The sequence below is a fragment of the Sorex fumeus genome, unplaced genomic scaffold (assembly GCF_029834395.1).
Source record: "Sorex fumeus unplaced genomic scaffold, SorFum_2.1 ptg000018l, whole genome shotgun sequence".
Lineage (NCBI taxonomy): Eukaryota > Metazoa > Chordata > Mammalia > Eulipotyphla > Soricidae > Sorex > Sorex fumeus.
The window spans coordinates 30685977-30706388 of record NW_026606075.1 but is presented as its reverse complement, the minus strand read 5'-3'; the positions used below and the strand labels follow the sequence as shown (position 1 = coordinate 30706388).

Here is a 20412-nt window from a genome sequence, read left to right as displayed (position 1 = left end):
ATCAGGGGTTGAAAACCGGCTGTCTAGGGGCTGTTTCTAGCTGCGCGTGCCCAGAGAGGAACCCAGGCCCTTGGGGGCGGGCTGTACCTGTTGGAATTGGAGCCGTTCAGCTTTGTTGCCCAGAGCTGGGCCTCTGTGCCCGTCCCACGCAGATCAGGGGTTGAAAACCGGCTGTCTAGGGGCTGTTTCTAGCTGCGCGTGCCCAGAGAGGAACCCAGGCCCTTGGGGGCGGGCTGTACCGATCTTACTTTTAATAACAAAAAAGGTTTTCCTCTTACTATTCTGAAAAATTAAGTTTTTGCTATATGCCCTGTTCCCTGCATATCCAGTAAATCATTTGACTTACTGCCTGGGCACTTCAGAATGTCAACATGATAAACACAAAGTAAAATTTAAGGAGTACTAGGATGGTAACTCAAGTAGCAAAGGAAAAGAAGAGCTTTTATTCCTTTTTTTAAAGCTATTTTATCAGTGAGAAAACTATGATTGGCCCTTCAAATTCAAGTATTAAAAGCAAAAACTATTATAGGATGCAGAACATTGGATCCCACCCACTCCTCCCCCTTTTAAGTGAACAGCATGACTTCGCAAGCAATTAAAAGCTAATGGCTTACCAAAGATGAGCTCTTCCATCAAAAAGATAAATGGAGACTACTTAGGATTTGTTTGGTTTTTGACTTCCACTCATTCCCTAATGCCCATAATTCAAAATGGGTCACACAAATATCAAGCTCCTCATTTCTTTAAGCAAAAATGAGGGGAGAAATTGCAATACTCATCCATAAATATATTTACCATTTTAACAGGCAAGCTACCAAGAGTATCTCGCCCGCACAGCAAAGCCTGGCAAGCTACCCATGACGTATTCAATATGCCAAACACAGTAACAACAAATCTCACGTTGAAGATTTGTTCACGATGAAGATGTTACTGGGCCTACTTCAGCAAATCAATGAACAACAGGAGGACAGTGCTACAGTGCTTGAATGAGGAAGGGTTTCTTACTCCCTCACTCCCTCTTTCTGTGCTACAGCCCATGATTACTAAACCCATATCAGGTTAGAGCTTGAAGAACATTGAACTTGGAGTGAGTAAACTCCATCTCTGAAGATCAGTTGTATCATCTGTGAAATTAGAGTGATGGATCTCAGTAATAAGAAGACAGTGGGGGGCAGAGTTACAGTACAGCTGTGGGGCATTTGTTTTGCATGCTGTTGACCCAGGTTTGGTTCCCGGCATCCCATATGGTTCCCCAAGCACCACTAAAAGCAATTCCTGAATGCAGAGCCAGGAGTAACCCCTGAGCATCGTCAGGTGGACCAAATATGTATATATGTACATATGTGCGTGTGACTTAGGGTTAAAATTTTCTGTATTGGAATCCCGGAGCTATCGTACAATGGGTAGGGTGCTTGCCTTGCAGCTGACCTGGGTTGCATCCCCAGCATCCCATATGTTTCCTGGGTGCCACTATATTCAGTTATTCCTGAATACAGAGCCAGCAGTAACCACTAAACACTGCCAAGTGTGCCCCCTACACACACAAAAAAAAAAGAAAGAAAGAAAGATATTTTCTGTACTGTCATGTGTGGCTCTGGCAACTCACCCTTTAGACACCCCCCCCCCCGAAAAAAGGCAGGATGGCAGGGCTTTCAAACTTTTCCAGAGAGTCATCAGTGATGGAGAAGGAGAGAGCAGAAGACACAGAGCCATTCTTGCTAAGTGGCTGCCTGAAAACCACTTTGACTAAGTGACAGGGAATAAATGAGGAATCTATCAGGGACACAGTGTCCAAGCCCCCTCCCACCCCCCCAAGTAATGAGGAGAGAAGCTGATCACTACATCTCTAAAATATCCCAGCTTCACAACACAGACTAAACTTCCAAAGTCCTTTCACGATCATTTTAATACTTGCCCACATTCTCTGCATCCTTCTGAACATATAACAAATGTTAGAATCTTCTAGGCTTTATATGCTGAAGCCTAAGCCCCTCAAAGTTTACTGTTCTGTGTCTTCACACTCCAACATCACCAGAACTGTGGAGACTGGAGTTTGGAGTGAACAAGTACTCTACCAGTTCCATACTCGTGTGGTAATCAGCTTTTGCTATTAAGCCTGTGCGCGCACACGCATGCACGCACACACACACACACACACACACACACACACACACTCAATGCTTAAAGGAATATTTGACTTTAGTAAATTCCTTTCGCTCCACATGCACATCAGGACAGAAAGATATACCCTGATGTCTGCCTGGGTTCAGCTACTAGCCATATCACAACAGTGATGGTGCCAGGTGCCTCATGGCTTCTGACTTGTTCCTGCCACTATGCAGTTAATATAGGATAATGCTTTTCAAACCTGGTTGCATTAAACTTGCCTACAAGACTTGTTAAAACACAGACTGCTGGGGCTGGAGCGATAGCACGGCGGGTAGGGTGTTTGCCTTGCACGCGGCTGACCCAGGTTCGATTCCCAGCATCCCATATGGTCCCCCGAGCACCGCCAGGAGTAATTCTTGAGTGCAGAGCCAGGAGTAACCCCTGTGCATTGTCAGGTGTGACTCAAAATACCAAAAAAAAAAAAAGACAGACTGCCACCCTTCCCCCTGGTACCGAGATTTCCTGGGAAGGACCTGAAAGCATGCATATAGCATTGGTTTTGTTTTTTTTTTCAAGGCCTCTAAGGCCAGTGAGTCTTCAAACCACACTTTAGAGAATCACAGGAGTCAGGGAAATCCATGAGCACTGGAGCCTGCTCACAAGAGAAAAAGAAATCAGAAGAGGAAACCTGGATTCGTTTTGTTCTTCTTTAAACACAGATCCCATTAACATGCCCTGAGTTACATGAGAGGCACAGGGTTAAATGCTTTTGAACAATTTCACTCCTCACAGTAACCTGGGTTAGAACAACGGTCACTCTCCTTTTTAAAAATCAGCACACTGAGGCTGCAGAGAGACTGAGAAGACCTCAGAGCACTGTCCTGGCCAGAGGGGCCAGAACACAAGCACCGTTTCAGACTCCTCATTTCGGGGCAACTGCAGGGAAGTCTAAGGGTTCCCTATAGGCGTCTGCAAAGGTTTCCCGGAGCAGAGGCTCTCACTGGCATCGGCAGAGGATGGGAGGTGCTGCAGCTCGGCTGAGGGGCTTGTTAAAGGAACTCTCTTCACATGCACATCTGGCTAAGTGGGCTGACAGACCAATTCCCTTCCCTGTACCTCAGCTCTGCCAACTGTGAAGCTGAAGACCAAAATAGTTGCCACCTACCCCCCGGCTTGTTCCCAAGAATGAGATAAGAGCTTTCGGCTATTATGTAAGAAACATTTTCCCTTGCCAACCCCTCAGCTTGCTGAGTCGTCTCTTGAGCGGTTCCAAATCACATAAAGGATGGGGTTCACCTTTGCTCTCTTGAACCTGTGGCAATGCTCCCACTGTCCTCCTCTCCTTTGACCCCTTCTCCTCCCCTCTGGGCCCCTCTTGTGCCAGCTGGAGCTCAAAGTTCAAAGCGAGCTCCTGAACGCCTGTGTGCATTTCAGAAACTCCATTTTTTCCTGCAGAGTGACGGATGGAGAATTTTCCTGACAGCTCAGTTGGACACGTTCTGAGGTGTTCTTCAGATTCCGCCCTCACTCTGTACCTCCCAGGCCCCTCCGGCATATGCTGCAGGCTTCGCCTGCTGAGTAACTGGCAGGCGGCATGTCACACCTATTTTGTAAGCTTAGACGCACTGTTTCAAGAGCCTCATCCTCTCAGAATTAAGACTCTCTGGTGGTGCTTAGCTGGCTTCGGCTAATGAACTGAAAGAAAACACTGGATCTGCCTTCATCAACTACTGAACATTCCAGACAACACGTGAAAGTTCTGGAGTCAAAGTGAGCAAAGAAAAGATTGATTTCTTTGTGTTGCCTTCACTTGGCTCTGTGTCTCAAAGGAGTAGCCAGCCTCCCTTTGCCCCAATCTCCCCTCGGGGGTGTTTGTTTATTAATGGAGTGGAACTGAGAGTCGTAACCCTGACTCTGAAGTTCTGACTGTAATAGGAACAGTCACCAAGGGGTGAAATGTCACTGCGGTTATCTAATGATCAAGGACAGCATGCCTGAGAGAGAGAGAGCAGTCAGGGTCTCTGGCTGTCACCACATGGCTTGATTCTGCCTCTATTCTCTCTGCCCTGCCAGGAGCTAATTGATTTGTGAAAGTGCTTGGAGGTACATTGAGTGAGAAAGACACTTTCTGTCTGCAGATGACAGATCCTCAGAGAAACAAACAAACAAAAAAAAACTTGTTTCAGGCACAAATTTCCTGCTTGACTCTGCCCTGCATTCAATCCCTTGTTAGCACCCAAAGAGTGAAGGAGACCCCCCCCCAAATCTCCTGAAGGTCAGGTCCTGACAAAGAAATTGGTGCTTGATAAACAGGAGGCCAGAATCAATGACAAAAGTGAGTAACAGAAAACTAAGCAGTAAAAGAAGCAGGAGGACACTGTGGCCTTTAAACTGCTGGTTTAATGAGTCAGAGAGGGAGCACGGGAGTAAGACGCTTGCCTTGCATGTGGTGGGTCCCTGTTTGATCCCTGGCACCACATAGGGTCTCCAATGCACCACCAGGAATGTTCCCTGAGCACAGAGCCAGGTGGAGGCGCTGAGCACTGTTGGGTGTGCCCGCTCCCAAGTAAAAAGAATTACCAGATCCCAGATTAGTAAATTCTATTCTTCACACTCACTAGAAATGAAGATAATTCATGAAAAGCCCAAATCCTCTAGCACAATCCCTGACGACATTATTTTACACAATAAATTCTCTTTTTTTGAACACATTAAATTCTAATAGATTTATTTTTTTTCATCTCTATCAACAAGTCTAAAACTTCCATACATAGGCACAAAAGTGCTGCCAGTCTTGTAAATCCATACCCTCACAATGGACAAAAGGTTGATTTAGGATTGATGCCTTACCGCCCAGCAAGAGATGAAATTTGCATTCTGACTTTCTGATTCAGCTTCTTCCTTCTCAGGATTTGCTTTTTGAAAAGAGTTTGCCGAGGTTGCAGAAAGAGTTGAAGTCATATTGATAAGAGAGCTTTGATCAAAAGCTACTTCTTATAAGTGAATTTGATCCAAACTCAGAGTTCTTCCTCTGTTACCGACAGATTCCAGGGAACCCGAGGTAAAAGTTAGTAAAGTCATTCCTGGGCCTTTTTATATCGAAATGTTAAATACTTGGAAAACTGGATAAGGCGACTACATTCATTCATTCATTCATTCATTCACCCCCTCAGTATTTATTAAGTACCCAAAATATACCAGACTCATAAGTAGAACTTATTTTTTAATCACTATTTGCAACGTTTGTTGTAGAAAAATAACTGGTCCATTATTTGGAATCAGTATGATAGGAGATAGTAGAGGGGTTAGAAAAATAAAGAAATCCATTTCTCTCCCCTTTTCACAGCCTCTAAGCTAAGTTCCACTGCGGAAGGTTCTGGAACATTAAGCCATTTTCAAACAGCTAACTACATTGAATTACTCTAGCATTTTCTGTTTTGTCACTTAAATCTGGCACCACAAAGAATAACAGAGTTTTCCAAAATCATCTAGTTCCACATAGCAGTGAAGAGTGAAGACGTTTTCTAAACTACCTACCTGAGCAGCAGAGAATTCAATTTTGTTTTCTTGTTTTTCGGGGAGGGGGCTTGAATAGATCCCATCCAGCACACTTGTGAACTATTCTTGCTGTGTTCAGGGGTTGCTCCTGGGTGATTCTCAGGGATCACAAAGCATCAGGGATCAAACTGGAGTTGGATACATATATAGAAAGCCCTCAGCCTTCATATTATTTCTCTGGCCCCTTAAAAATATATTTTAAAACTACTTAGAGGTAGAGCTGAAAGCAGAGTACAGCACATAGGATACTTGCCTCTACAGCTGACCTGACTTCAATCTCCAGCACCCCAAAGGTTTCCCCTGAATTCCACCAGGGGTGATCCCTGAGTGAAGAATCAGAAGTAAGCCCTGAGCACTGCTGGGTGGTAACTGAAATTTAAAATAATAATAATAATAATAATAGGCCATTTGTTTTTTTCGATCATTACATTTACCCAGCAGGTCCAACATTAGAAAACAATCAAAAGACATGGCTAGCAAAGGCAATGGAATGTGAGAGCTGATCTACAGAACTGAGCTTACCACGATAGAAGGTGGGAGGGTAGGAAAGGGCAGGAGGGTGTGGGGACATTGAAATAATGGTAGAATAAAGCGGGGCCCCTGGTGGAGAGTGTGGTATTGGAACACTGTATGCGGAAACCCTACCATTATCAGTTTTGTCAGTCATGGTGCTTCAAATAAAATTTAAGTAAATAAATAAATGATATTTTGTTTTACTATGGTTAGTCTTTTACAAATTCAAATTGTCAACAGTCTTCTTCTACGAGGCAGATATACAGTTCCCCTCCAACTTCCCAGGATTCAAATCTATCTTTCATTACTTTGTGGACAATACAAGTAATACAATCATAATCAAAATGAAGTGGTGATGGGAAGTCTACTAATTTATTAAATATTTTACAGTTTACAAAAGCATTTTCTCTTTTAATCAAAGAATGTTTACATTCATTCAACAAGCACTTAAGAGACCTAATCAGTGGCCAGGTGCCTGGCACAATACTTTATGGATGAAGAATAAGGCAAGGCCTCTGACCAAGAGATGTAGTGGGCGAAAAAGATTCATCAACAACTACAATATGCTGTAAGTGCACTAGAGAAATAAGCAGTAGTGTATGGGCAGAGAACAGACAATTTAAGTATTCAGAACTAAAACTAACAGGGATTTTTTTCACTTATAAGGTCTTCGATATTGGGTATATCTAAATATATATTTAGTGCTTGCTTCGACAGCACATATACTAAAATTGGAATGATACAGAGAAGATCAGCATGCCCCTACGCAAGGATGACATGCAAATTTGTGAAGCATTCCATATTTTTGTAGGGTAGAAGAGCTGAAGGCTATTTTTTATAGGCTAATCATGTAGAACCTTTTGACTTAGATTATTTGCCTATAGGATTTCAATAAAAAAATGAAGAAATGTTTCAGCTGTATAGTTCCACTGTAATAAGTTAGATACATTTTTCTCTGGCTCAACTTAAGTTTTTTGCCTTTGGTATTCTGGATTTTCATTATGATGTGAATCAGTATGTGTTTTTATTTATTCTGCATGAGAGCCATTAAGTTTCCTGGTGCTGTAGATCTTTTTCATTATCTTTTTCAACATTATCATTATCTTTTCAAATGTTGGCCATGGCCCAAGTTCTTGCTTTCATTTGGGATTCCAACAAAATGTATGTCAGCACTTATGACTACATTTTGTATTATGTAACACTCTGTTGTACTTTCAGTCTGTTTTGTCTTTATACTAAAGTCTCAATGGCGACTTACTAAAAAAATAATTTTTAATGGTAAAAAAATAAATATATATATATTTATCAATAGAAGCAGAATAAAATAATTTTATGGTAGTGTAAGACTGCGTATGACAACTATTCAATGGAAATGCTAGTGGTGGTGGAGGTGGTAGGATTTGGAAGACTTGGGCATTTCTTGGATGATCATAATTGGCGTTCTGTCAATTCCCAATGACCAATTCCCAGCCATCCCTGAAACACAGCCTGATTGTTCAGTGGTTCGTGAAGCTAATACATATTCAACCACAACAGCAACAACCACAAAATATTAGCAGTGATTATTAGCAGTGACAATAATATAAAATCATGTACTGAATAACTGACAGCCAGAGGCCACTCGAGAGACGTGTCATACTCAGTCTAAATTTCCAAATAAGCAGCCCTCTGCTCAAATCTGCTTGAGATTAGCTGAGTCCCATTTGCACGAACTGGAGATGTAACAACCATTTTGAGGAGGGTATGAAAGTCAGGCAGGAGAGGGAAAAAAAACAAACATGAATTAAAAGCAGATGATACCAAGTCCTAGCTCACATGTTCCAGAAGAAAAACATGAAATAGTTTTCTTGCAGAAGGGCAACTATCAGAAATGGAATGGGGGTGGGGGTAGGTTATAATAAATCCTAATAAAAGCCAACAAAAGAAAATGTTGGACAATTTGTTGGATAAATATTCATCAAGGCTGATCCACCTCACTTTGTCGTTATAAAGAGCAGCTAATAAAAAAAGACTGTCAAGGACACTGCAAACACAGGAGAACTTACCAGTAACAAGAACATTAATAATAAGGGAGAGCCAAGGAATGAAATCAGATCCATCAAGACTGAAGAAGTTGAGCAACCAGCACAGAAACAAAGAAAACAGATAGGGCCGCCTGGAGGTGGTCCAAACAAACAAGAACCAAAATATTTTTTGCTCTTAATTTTTAAAAAGAAGACACGTTTACAGGGCATAAGACTATAAATAAATATTGGCCAATGAGCTCTTGATTTTCCCCCGAGGCAGCTCCCTTTGAAATGACTTCCTGGACGGAGGGGGTAAGGAAGTTGAAGGCTCCTGCTCTCCTCCCTAGAGCTCGTGGTCCATGACAGGAAGCCTTCCCTCCCTAGTCTCGACAATTTGGAATTGGAAAAGAACACTGGAAGGAATCCAAAGCTGTGGTTCATTTCATTCTTTCATTTCCTGCCTTTGCCAAATGCTGACAATTACAAACAAATGTTTTCTTCCCAAGTACTTTCTTCTAGATGAAGATTCTTCTCACTGGGGTTGCTTATATGTATGTGACTCGAGAAACACTCTCTAAATCCCCAAGGTGACAGGATCTCCACGTAATGATAATGATTATTTAATGTCATCATCACAATGGGCTGCCTGGGCAAATGAAATGCTTGCTGGGTCTAAAGTATTCACTCAAGTGAGGTAAATTAACGCTTTCCAGGGTACCAGATATCCCATTGGGACCCTAAAGAAGGTAATTCATTACCCAGGCATTCTCTACTTCCAACACTGCTATCTACCAGCAAGTTCTACAGTTGCTTAAATTGTCAGACTTCTCAGCCAGAGTTGGGGAAGTCCAAGAGAGATAAGAATATGCTGAGAAGGTCCAGACTGGGTGTATATTTTTAGTCATCTGAAGATAGTCCAGGAGTGATAATCATCATCATAATAACAACCCAGGTGAATGCAGCCCATTTTACTTTTCAAAGCACTTTCATCACATAAATCATCCCCTTTGATCCTGACAATAATCCCTGAGGTATGCAAAGCAGGTATTATAGTCAGCACCTGGCAAGAACAGCAAGGAAGGCAGAGACAAATGGCATGAAGGTAGGCCTTCAAGACCCATAGAAGCAAGAAGTGATAGAGCAAGATCAGGGGGGCAGTCCCCAAGCCCAAAGTATCCAATCAGGAGCCATGATAAAAAGGAGAACTGACATTGGTAAACGGGTGCAGAAATGTGAAGGGTATCTGCTTTAGTTTGAAAGAGTGCTGGTTATCTGCTGTGCAAAAGACCACAGTTTCAAAGACCCAAAACAAGAAAAGAGAGAAAGTAAAATGAACCAAGTAGCGACTGTTTGCCAGGGATTTTCCTACATCAACTGATTTAACTTCACAACTGATCTATGCAAGACAAATATTATTGACCCATTTTTTTTACAGTTGAGAAAGCTTAAGCTTCAAACTGATGCTGTTTGCCCAAAATCACCTTCTTGCTAACAAGGGGAGGTGACGTTCTGGAACTGAAAGATAGAGGCAAAGCAATAGAGGGTTGGGCGCTCTGGCCAGCAATCAGGAGCCATAAATTCAGGGAAGCGACAATTCAAGCATCAGGAAGAGAATTTTGGGAATAAAGGTTTTCCATGTCCTGGGCTCCCTACATAGGTCCTGCTGTTGAGATGTGTCTGAGGCTGGGCTCCAGGGCCTGACAAAGAGGTCCAGCTGCCTGACCGGGACAGACTGAGTAACAGGTGAGACAATTCCTGACAAATAACCAGGTTGTACAGATGTGGAAACTTTTAAGTCCCACAGAGAAAAGATCACGCAGGTATAGCAGGTAAAGAGAAGTTGCTTTTCTTCTGTGATGGCAAGAGGATATTACAATGTCTGAAGAGACATGAAAGACTAAAAAGATCATGGTGGCCAACAAGAAGTTTGTCAAGGGATTCGGTTTACACTGGGAGAGCTGGAAATAGTGAAGGAAGTAGAATGGTCAAAATATATTAGAGGATGGTTTGAGAGATAGCACAGCGAGTAGGGCATATGTCTTGCAAACTGCCAACCCGGGTTCTATTGACAGCATCCCATATGGTCCCCTGAGCACCGCCAGGAGTAATTCCTGAGTGCGTGAGCCATGAGTAACCCCTGTGCATCATCAGGTGTGACCCAAAAAGCCAAAAAAAATTAGAGGACGCTCTATATTAGCAGTCTTGGGGGCCAAAGGAATAGTACAGTGAGTAGAGCACTTGCCTTGCATGTTGCAGACCCCGTGTTCCACCCCCAGCACCCCATATGGCTCCTTGAGCCCTACCGAAAGTGATCCCTGAGCACAGAACCAAGAGTAAGCCCTGAGAATAACCAGTTGTGGCCCCAGAAAAGTATTTTTTTCCAAAAAAGTGTTTAAAAAAGAAGAAGGAAGGAAGGAATATGCTTTATCCTCGTGATTTGACAAGGTATTTCTCTGAGCTTCACTGAATAACTGTAACACTGTCCTCCCATTGTTAATCGATTTGCTCGAGTGGGCCCAGTAACGTCTCCATTGTGACACTTGTTACTGTGTTTGGCATATTGAATGCATCACGGGTAGCTTGCCAGGCTCTGCTGTGTGGGCAAGATACTCTCGGTAGCTTGCCGGGCTCTCCGAGAAGGGTGGAGGAATTGAACTCGGCTCGGCTGGGCTGGCTGCATGCAAGGCAAACACCCTACTGCTGTGCTATCGCTCCACCAGAGTAAATAAAATCTAACATTTAGAGAGAGAGAGAGAGAGAGAAAGAGAGAGAGAGAAGAAAAGTGCCTGCCATAGAGGCAGGCTGGGAGAATGGTGATGAGAGGGAAGCAGGGTACACTAGTGCTGGGAAACATACACTGGTGAAGGGATGGATGTTGGAACACTGTATGACTGAAACTTAATCATGAACAACTTTGTAAGGGTTTATCTCACAGTCATTCAATAATAAAAACCTTTTAAAAGATCTAGCTTTTAATGATTATGAGTACTCTTTATAATAGTTGTAGTACTTGTAAATAATAATATATCTAAGGAGTCTGAATGATTATTGTTATTCTTAAGCTTTTAAAAGAAATGTTGATGTTGAGATAGACTGTCTATGGGGAGGCTAACAGAAGAGACAAAAATAACATTTGGACTTGGGCCAATCTACTTCTTCATATCTAAGGAAATATAAAAACTTATTTTCCGCATTCTTCACGGATTCAAACTGTGTCATAAGCAAGACACCTAATTCCAAGATGCACATAGAAATTCAGATCATGGGCCAGAGTGATAGTACAGAGGGGAGGACATTTGCTTTGCATGTGGCCATCCCAGTTTTGATCCCTGGCATCCCATATGTTCCCCTTAGCTCCTCCAGGAGTAATTCCTGTGTGTAGAGCCAGGATTAACCCCTGAGTACCTCCGGGTGTGACCAAAAGAGCCAAAGGGAAAAAAAGAATCATGAAGATGATATCATGAAGATATGGGTGGATACATTCGCAAAAACACACATACAAACACACACACACACACACACACACACACACACACACAACAGAATATAGTGCACTGCAAGGAAGGATTAAATCATGTGATTTCTTTTTTTTCCAATTTTATTGAATCACCATGGGCTGGAGTGATAGCACAGTGGTAGGGTATTTGCCTTGCACGCAGCCAGCCCGGCCAAGCCGGGTTCAATTTCTCTGCCCTTCTCAGAGAGCCCAGCAAGCTACCGAGAGTATCTCGCCTGCAGGGCAAAGCCTGGCAAGCTACCCCTGACGTATTCAATATGCCAAAACAAAGTAACAACAAGTCTCAAAATGGAGACGTTACTGGGCCCGCTAGAGCAAATCGATGAACAATGGAAGGACAGTGACAGTGTCAATCACCATGAGATAATTACAAGCTTTCATGTTTGGGTTACAATCACACAGTGATCAAACACCCATCCCTCCACAAATGTACATTCCCAATATCCCCGGTAAACCACCCCCCCTTTCCCACCCTCCCCCTGCCTCCATGGCAGACATGATTCCCCATAATTTCTCTCTACTTTTGGGAATTATGGTTTGCAATACAGACCCTCAGAGGTTACCATGTTTGATCCTTTACCCACTTTGTGTACACATCTCCCATCCTGGCCAATTCCTCCAGCCATCTTTTTCTTAGTGATCCCTTCTCTATTCCAGCTGCCTTCTCCCCTTTGCTCATGCATGAGGCAGGCTTCCTAACTATGGAGCAATCCATCTGTCCCTTGTATCTACTATCCTTAGGTGTCAGCCTCATGTTATGTTGTTTTATACTCCACAAATGAGTTCAATCCTTCTATGTCTGTCTTTTTCTGACTCATTTCACTTAGCAAAATCATGCAATTTCTGACCTGGATGGAACTGGAAGAAATCATGTTGACAATGGTAAGTCAGAAAAAAGAGACAAACACAGGTTGATCTGTAGTATATGGAATAACAAGATGAGGGAATACAATGTAGTAAGGGGAGGGAATGCTTGGATCACCCTTGACCCCAGACTATAAGGAGAAGGACACATAAGAAAAAAATCAAGGTAGGAAGGAAGAAAATGAGAAATAGAAGTAACAAAGGAATAAGGGTCAGTCAGCAATACCACTCCTGGGAATATATCCTGGAGAGGCAAAAAAAAGTACAGTCAAAATGCCATCTGCACTTCTATGTTCATTGCTGCACTATTCACAATAGCCAGAATCTGGAAAAAACCCGAGTGCCCTAGAACAGATGACTGGTTAAAGAAACTTTGGTACATCTACACAATGGAGTACTATGCAGCTGTTAGAAAAGATGAAGTCATGAAATTTAAATACAAGTGGTAATACATGGAAAGTATCATGCTAAGCGAAATAAGTCAGAAAGAGAGGGACAGACATAGAAAGATTGCATTCATCTAATTGATCATGAATCTAAGACTTTTACTCAGCAATTTCAATTGTTTCATTTGAATGCAGGTTTAACTTTATTATCAAAGTACCATGCATTCTGTATTATTTTAACTTTGTGCTACAATTCAAAATTGGCGAGCATATATCTTCCATCTTTTTTCCTAAAAAAAAGTCTTTTGAGACTTAGTAGATCTTTTTCGAGTCTTTGGAAAATTTCATTGGGATTTTAATAAGTATTGCATTAATCTGTATAATGATTTGTGTAATATGGTCATATTGACAATGTTGATTCTTCTAAATCAAGACCTGGACCTCTTTTGCAAACCACAGCACCCAAAAGGAGAGAGAGAACAAAAGGGAATGCTCTGCCACAGAGACAGGGAGGGATGAGGGGAGTGGGGGATGGGAGGGATACTGGAATCAGTGGTGGTGGAGAATGGGCACTGGTGGAGGGATGGGTAATTGATCATTGTTTAACTGAAACCCAAGCACAAAAATTTGTAAGTCTACAACTGTACCTCATGGTGTTTCACTAATAAAAATTTGTTTTAAAAAAATGGAATAAGGGTCAGGGGCCTCGGGTAAACTAGTAATGGGAGGAGTGGTAGAACTCTATATTCCATCCACAAACTCAACAACCCTGACAACACAGATCCAAGCTACAACCTCCAAACTTTAAAATGTGCCTTTCTGGGGCTGGAGTGATATAGCACAACAGGCAAGGCATTTGACTTGCATGTGGCCAGCTCGAGTTCAATTCCCAGCATCCCATATGGTCCCCCGAGCACCACCAGAAGTAATTTCTGAGTGCGTTATCAAAGAGTAACCCCTGTGAACTGCTGGGTGTGACTTTAAAAGAAAAAAAATGTGCCTTTCAAGGTAGCAGGGTGGAGAACCAGAGGGAACTTGGAGATACTGTTGAGAAAAATTGATAAAGGTATGGGATTAATGCTAGAACATTAAAACTCAACTAACAATACCTTCATAAATCAAGTTTCTTTACATTTTAATTTTTCTTTTTAAAAAAATGATTGACGTTTTCCTTCCGCAAAATGTGTGTGCTTCTCCTGACAAACTCTAAACCTGCTTTAATGAAGATTCCTCCTGAAAGAAGCAGTAACTAAGGACAATTTCATCCCTCCTATTCCTTTCTAGCATCCAAAGGTCACACCTAGTTATAGTGAAGGAAGACTTCAACCAAAATGATTTTTGTCTGAAATTCATCTGAGATCCATGTATGCTCATTTCTTCAGTGACTCCAACCACCACAGAGGAGGTGTGACCAACATGAGCTTGTCATTTTTAAAATTACTTGTCATATGCAGACTTAGCAAGTATCATCTTGCAAGTCTGGAATAATGCAGGGGTAACAAGAAGCCTAGAGACCTCATTGACCCAGCCTCTAACGTTCAATCCAAGCTAGCAGGGGTCTTCTTTATACAAGTGTGGGCTTGGAACTGTTATGTTTAGAAAGTACCCACAGAATTCATGGATAATAACTATAATAGTAGTGACCAGGAAAAGAACCAAAGAGGTGGAATACATACGTTCCCTGCCCAAGGTCCCAAGTTTGATCCCCAACACCATATGTCTCTGCCAACCCTGAGCACTGAACTGTCGGGCCTACAGCACCAGTATCCCCAGAGCACCAATGAGAGGGCTCAGAAAAGAAATAAGTAAACAAATAAATACAACAGAACCAGGAGACACTGTATGACTCCTTCAAAGTAACTTCTGTGTCTCTGACCCTCCTAGTCTACGTTATTTTTGAATGTCCTTCTTCTATACTAATACATTCTTTTTTTTTATTCTTTTTGGGTCACACCCAGCGATGCTGAGAGGTTACTCCTGGCTCTGCACTCAGGAATTTTTACTCCTGGCGGTGACCAGGGGACCATATGGGATCCTGGGAATCAAACACGGGTTGGCCGCATGCAAGGCAAATGCTCTACCTGATGTGCTATTGCTCCAGCCCTGTACTAATACATTCTTACAACATCCACAGGGCCGTGTCCTGACATTGGCCTCCTGGAGAATGCAGAGCTCTCCCTCTATCTCCTCCTCCTCTCCCCCAGCACCCCTCCCACTGGCCATGGCCATGCTCACCCTCAAACACAATCCCAGTGTGGACTGAGGACATAGGCCACCAAGTGAACTTCCCCTCTGCACCCTCAGTATTTGCCAAAGGAAGACAGGGCAGGGCTGAAAACCAGATGAGCTAGACCTGAACTTGGCCCTGGCCTGGCCTCCAGCCCATCCCCTCCTCTGGCAGCACCGTCTGGTCCCAGCGTATTGCAGGTGGACGGTAGTTTACTCTAAGTTTGACACGGAAAGTGGTCCAGCTGCCCGTAGCTGGAAGGAGCCCCCCCCCCCCCCGCCACACACACACACACACACACACACACACACACACACACACACCGGCCAGTAATAACCAGCCTGCAGCGAAGCCCACAAACCAACAAGGAGCTGCAAAATGAACCCTTGGGCCTCCACATGGGTCCCTGAGAGGTGCAGCACACAAGCTGCTGTCACCAGTCAGACACACCTCTGTGAAAGCAGGGAGCGGCACCGTGTTCTAATTCCCCCGACTGGTCAGCCAATTCGAAGTCACAACAAACTGTCCATCAGTACACTGTGTTTGCAGAGTCCCCACCAGTACAGGCTATTAAAACTGAAACTGAGCTCTTGTCTGCAGGAGGCCACTTTCCACAGGGGTGGGAAGGGGAGGAGGGGGTCCTGAGACAATGGTGGAGGGGAAAGGACACCTGAGTGGACAGCCTGATGCTGGCATCATTTGGGTATGAAAGCCTACTAATAACAGTTATACGCTGTTACTAGTAATGGTACCCAAAATTTAGCACTGCAATACACTGCTCTGTCCTCCCGTTGTTCATCGATTTGCTCAAGCAAGCACCTGTAATGTCTTCATTGTGAGACTTGTTACTGTTTTTGGCATATCGAATATGTCACGGGTAGCTTGCCAGGCTTTGCCATGCGGGCGGAATACTCTCAGTAGCTTGCCGGGCTCTTGAGAGGGGCGGAGGAATCGAACTCTGGTCGTGCGATGCAAATTCCCTACCCGCTGTGCTATCACTCCAGCCCACCCAAAATTTAAAACAAAAAATTAAAAATAAGATAAAATGAGTCACAGTTTGCTCTGAAGTTCATCTCTTTCTGTCCCCTCCAGATTCCTGTCACATGGGGTCCAGGTGACAGACCCATGACTAGAAGCCCAGGAAAGGGGAGCAGTCCTTGTGTTCACTTTTGCATAAATGCCCAAGCAGCCAAGCTGGACTTCAACAGTGTTTTTCTGCTTCCCCAAGCCCCATGAGTGGTTTTAGGGATAAGGAGGTGGCTCAGAGGACCCTGAAGAGTTGCTGATACAACCGAGTTCCTGCTTCAAACTATCGTCCTGAGTTGCACCACCAAGAAGCAGCAGCCAGTTGAGAAGACAACTTAGAACTAACTGTTCGGGGAAAGGCTGCGGGGGCAGGGGACCAGGGGAGTCTCCAGCAGCAGGGAGGAATGGGTGGTGACCAGCTAGTGACCAGCAGTTCTCTCCTGCCCCCCAGTGCCCTGGAGTGTCCAGAGGCAGAGCTCTCCTGCGAGTGAGCTGCTTTTGCGTCCTGCTCCCTCGGGGCAAAGCAGTGTGTTTTCCAAGGTAACACCTAGCTAATCTAATATCATCTAATCTGAAAGAGTTAGTGAGTATTATTGGATTAATGCGCTATTACTCCTAGAAAATACAATTTGCATTCGAGAGACACACCGCCTTAAACTGAAGCAGTGGGAATTTCCACTACCCTGGCAGGCTGGGAAGAGAAGCAATTCTGCAAGGGGTGGGACTTTCAAGACCATATTTAAAACCCTGAAACAGCCTTGCCTCTTCCTACAGCATTTTTTTTTTTGAAAACTACCAACCTCTTGTCTCCCTATAATCGCTTTTATTTTGTACTTTCTTATTCTGGCCAGAGCTCCTCAGGGCTAGTACCAGGAGGTCAGAGCTTTCCATGACCTCAGGCAATAACAGTGACCAGGAATGTCTGGCCTGGACTTCGTTGGTGAGAATGTTAGTGCTTCTTTAAAATTTTTTTTTAATTAGTTTTTAAAAAGCCTGCCCTCCCTCTCCAATTTTTTGAAACAATCTTGTCTTATAGTTCATTCTTATTGGAAAATAAAAGGTAGTAATAAGATACCTCAAAGATATGCAGGAACTCTGAAGAGGTACTGTTTAGCATGTCTATGTTTTCACAATATACATCTCCCAAGTCAGTTATCTACACTGCCTCTCATCTCTCAACAGCCCTATGACCAAGAAACTATTATTCCCACTCACTCATCAAATGAGAAAATGAGATGCTAGAAAGTTAAATAAGCCAAGCTGGACATTTTGGGGTGTTTTTTTTCCATTTTTTATTTTTTATTATTGAATCACCGTGAGATACAGTTACAAAGCTTTCATGTTTGAGTTTCAGTCATACAATGATCAAATACCCATCACTCCACCAGTGCACATTCTCCACCACCAATGTCCCCAGTTTACCCCCCCACCTTTTTCCAGCCCACCCCCTGCCTTCCTGGTAGACAATTTCCCCCATACTCTCTCTCTACTTTGAGGCATTCTGGTCTGCAATCCAGATACTGAAAGGTTATCATGTTTGGTCCTTTATCTACTTTCAACACACATCTCCTATCCCCGAACAATTCCTCCAACCATCATTGACTTAGTGATCCCTTCTCTATTCCAGCTGCCTTCTCCCCCAGCTCATGAAGCAGCCTTAAGTTGAACATTTTGGAGGCTGAATCCAAACCCTGTTCTTTGGATGTAAAACCCTTCTTCTTAATGATAGTTTTCTCCTATTGGCTATGGGAGGAACGAAAAGAAACTTCTGGGGGTGTGGAACCTTGTGTCTTAAGCAGCCATCCCCAGCAATCTGCTGCCCACTCTGAACTCCTGCTCTGCCCTGTCAACAGAGATTTTTCAGTCTGGGGAAAGGGGATAGCAGTAACTTCCTAACAGCCCTGAATACGTTCTTTTCCAGTCAAAGGATGCCTCATCATTTCGTTTTAACCCTAAAGAGACCTGAACAAACAAATACTAGTTGATACATGCTTGACAGGTGTGTGAGATGGTGAACGGACACAGGTAACCAATGCAAAAACTATTTTCTCAAGCTGCTGCTATCAGGTGATCTAACTGGACTGCATTGATGGTGAGTGTGGGGTTGGAATGTTGTATGCATAAAACCCTATCATGAACAATATTGTAAATCACAGTGACAGAAATAAAAAATAATAATAAAAGCAATGGAAAGGAACAAGTGGGGCTGGTCATCTAAATGGAGTATACCTCACCCAATGCCCATGAGTCCATTCTGTACTTATACAAAATTATGTGGACTCTTGTGTAAAGCACCTGCTAGTGTCACTTGACTATCATCTAAGTAGTCTGTGTTCCATTTTCCCGTTGGGGGGGGGTCACACCCAGTGATGCTCTGGGGTTACTCCTGGCTCTATACTCAGTAATTATTCCTGGAAATCATATGGGATGCCAGGGATTGAACCTGGATAGTCTGAATGCAAGGCAAACACTCTACAAGCTGTCCTATCACTCTGGCCCCTTATCATACTTTCTTAAGTCAAAAATAGCACCTAGAGGTCAGCTTTGGGCTTAACCATGAGGCCTTCATATCCCTTTAACCAGCATGAGTATAGCCTACCCCACACACTGCTTCTATGCAGGGCTCAGAATAGGCCTTGGTTGAAATTCCATGCGTTTCCTATTTCCTTGCAGCTTCTTGTATATTTGCTTGATTTACCCATAAGAAAGGTAAAGAAATTACATCATTTATCTGTGGGCGGGGGGAGGGATTTTTTTAATGTTTCAGAGTGAGTCAGAGATCAGAGAAGAGGAATTTGCTTTCCTGAAAGGACATTGAGAAGAGGACAGACATAATAGTCACTAGGCAAGAATGAAGAGAAATAGGACTACTGTCCTAAAGGCACCATATGTGCCTCAGGAAAGACACGGAAGGTTCCCAGCTGACTAGGTGGGAACTTTCACCTCACAGAGCACACATGGTGGGGGGGGGGGGGGGGGTGGGAAATGAAAATAGGTCCTAGGCAAGTGCCTGTTAACACATCTCACACCTCTGTAAGAACAGACCAGACTATAGTAGGGGGACACTGTGGCAATACACACGGAATCATATCACTAACAGTGTTGCAAATCATTCTGCCTCAAAGGAAGAAAAAAAATTAAGGAACGTGAATTCTAAAGTTGAAATAGAGAACAAAGTCCTCTCGAGAGGAAAAGCTATAATCCCCCAGTATGGGTCAGATAGAAGGGAGTTCTGACTCACTTCTCCCCGAAACTCCCCACACATAAATACAACCTCAAAATGGAGATATAATCTCTAAATACTCAGGGGAAAGATACACCAGTGGGCTCTAGTAAAGAGAAACACTTCTGGGTTTGAAGCAGAAAGCCTTTCCCAGAGAATTTACTTTTCCCAAAAGGAGAGAGCCCTCTACTGGCAGGAGACTGTCACCATGACAGGGCCAGATTCTGGATTGTTAGCTTAGACGTGGTGTGGCTTTCGTCTTTTCAAACTGTAAGTGTGTAACTTTTTTCACAATGACTAAATTTTCATCCATGAAAGAAAATGATGTGGAAATGCACTGATGAAAGCTGACAGCATGGAACTCCAATTCCATAAAAAATCTTCTTGGTTGTGATTTTTATCACAATTGGCGTGATGGGGGAGGGGAGAGAGTCTAAGAACCTTCTTCCCTCTCCATAGATAATCTTCTTAGAGGTTTATCAGGCAGAGGACTCTGCCCAGTAATGGGATATAAAATCAAGCCTGGAGAGACAGTGCAGGGATTTAGGCACTCGCCTTGCATGAGGCTGATCCCAGTTCGATCCCCAACATCACGTACGGTCCTGCAGTCACCTCCAGGGGTGACCACTTAAACACAGAGTCAGGAACAGCCCCTGAGTTGCTGGATGTGGCTCAAAAAACCATAAACAAACAGACAAAAGATGTGTAGGTGGTAGTTCAGAAGAGATTGCTACCAACATGGCCATCAAGATCACACGAAAGCTGGCCTTTTGCTCACAGTTCCACCATCGCAGGTGATATCCCTGGGCCTATTCCAGAACAGGAGGCAAAGACCCTCCCTACCAGGTGGGTGCCAGCATCCTCCACGCCTAACCTGCGCCATAGTAAGGGTCCACACCACTGCTCCTTCCTGACCTTCAACTTGCTGCTCCACCATCCCAGGTGACAGATCTAAACAAATTACACATTACTCACTATGCTGT

General features: G+C 43.5%; 1 non-coding gene across 1 annotated transcript; it reads left to right on the top strand.

Annotated features, from left to right (window-relative positions):
- Positions 1 to 6881: 6881 nt before the first annotated feature.
- On the top strand, positions 6882 to 6987 carry LOC130021914 (U6 spliceosomal RNA). Its single transcript, XR_008792244.1, has one exon. It is a non-coding gene; the product is annotated as a U6 spliceosomal RNA (small nuclear RNA).
- Positions 6988 to 20412: the final 13425 nt, after the last annotated feature.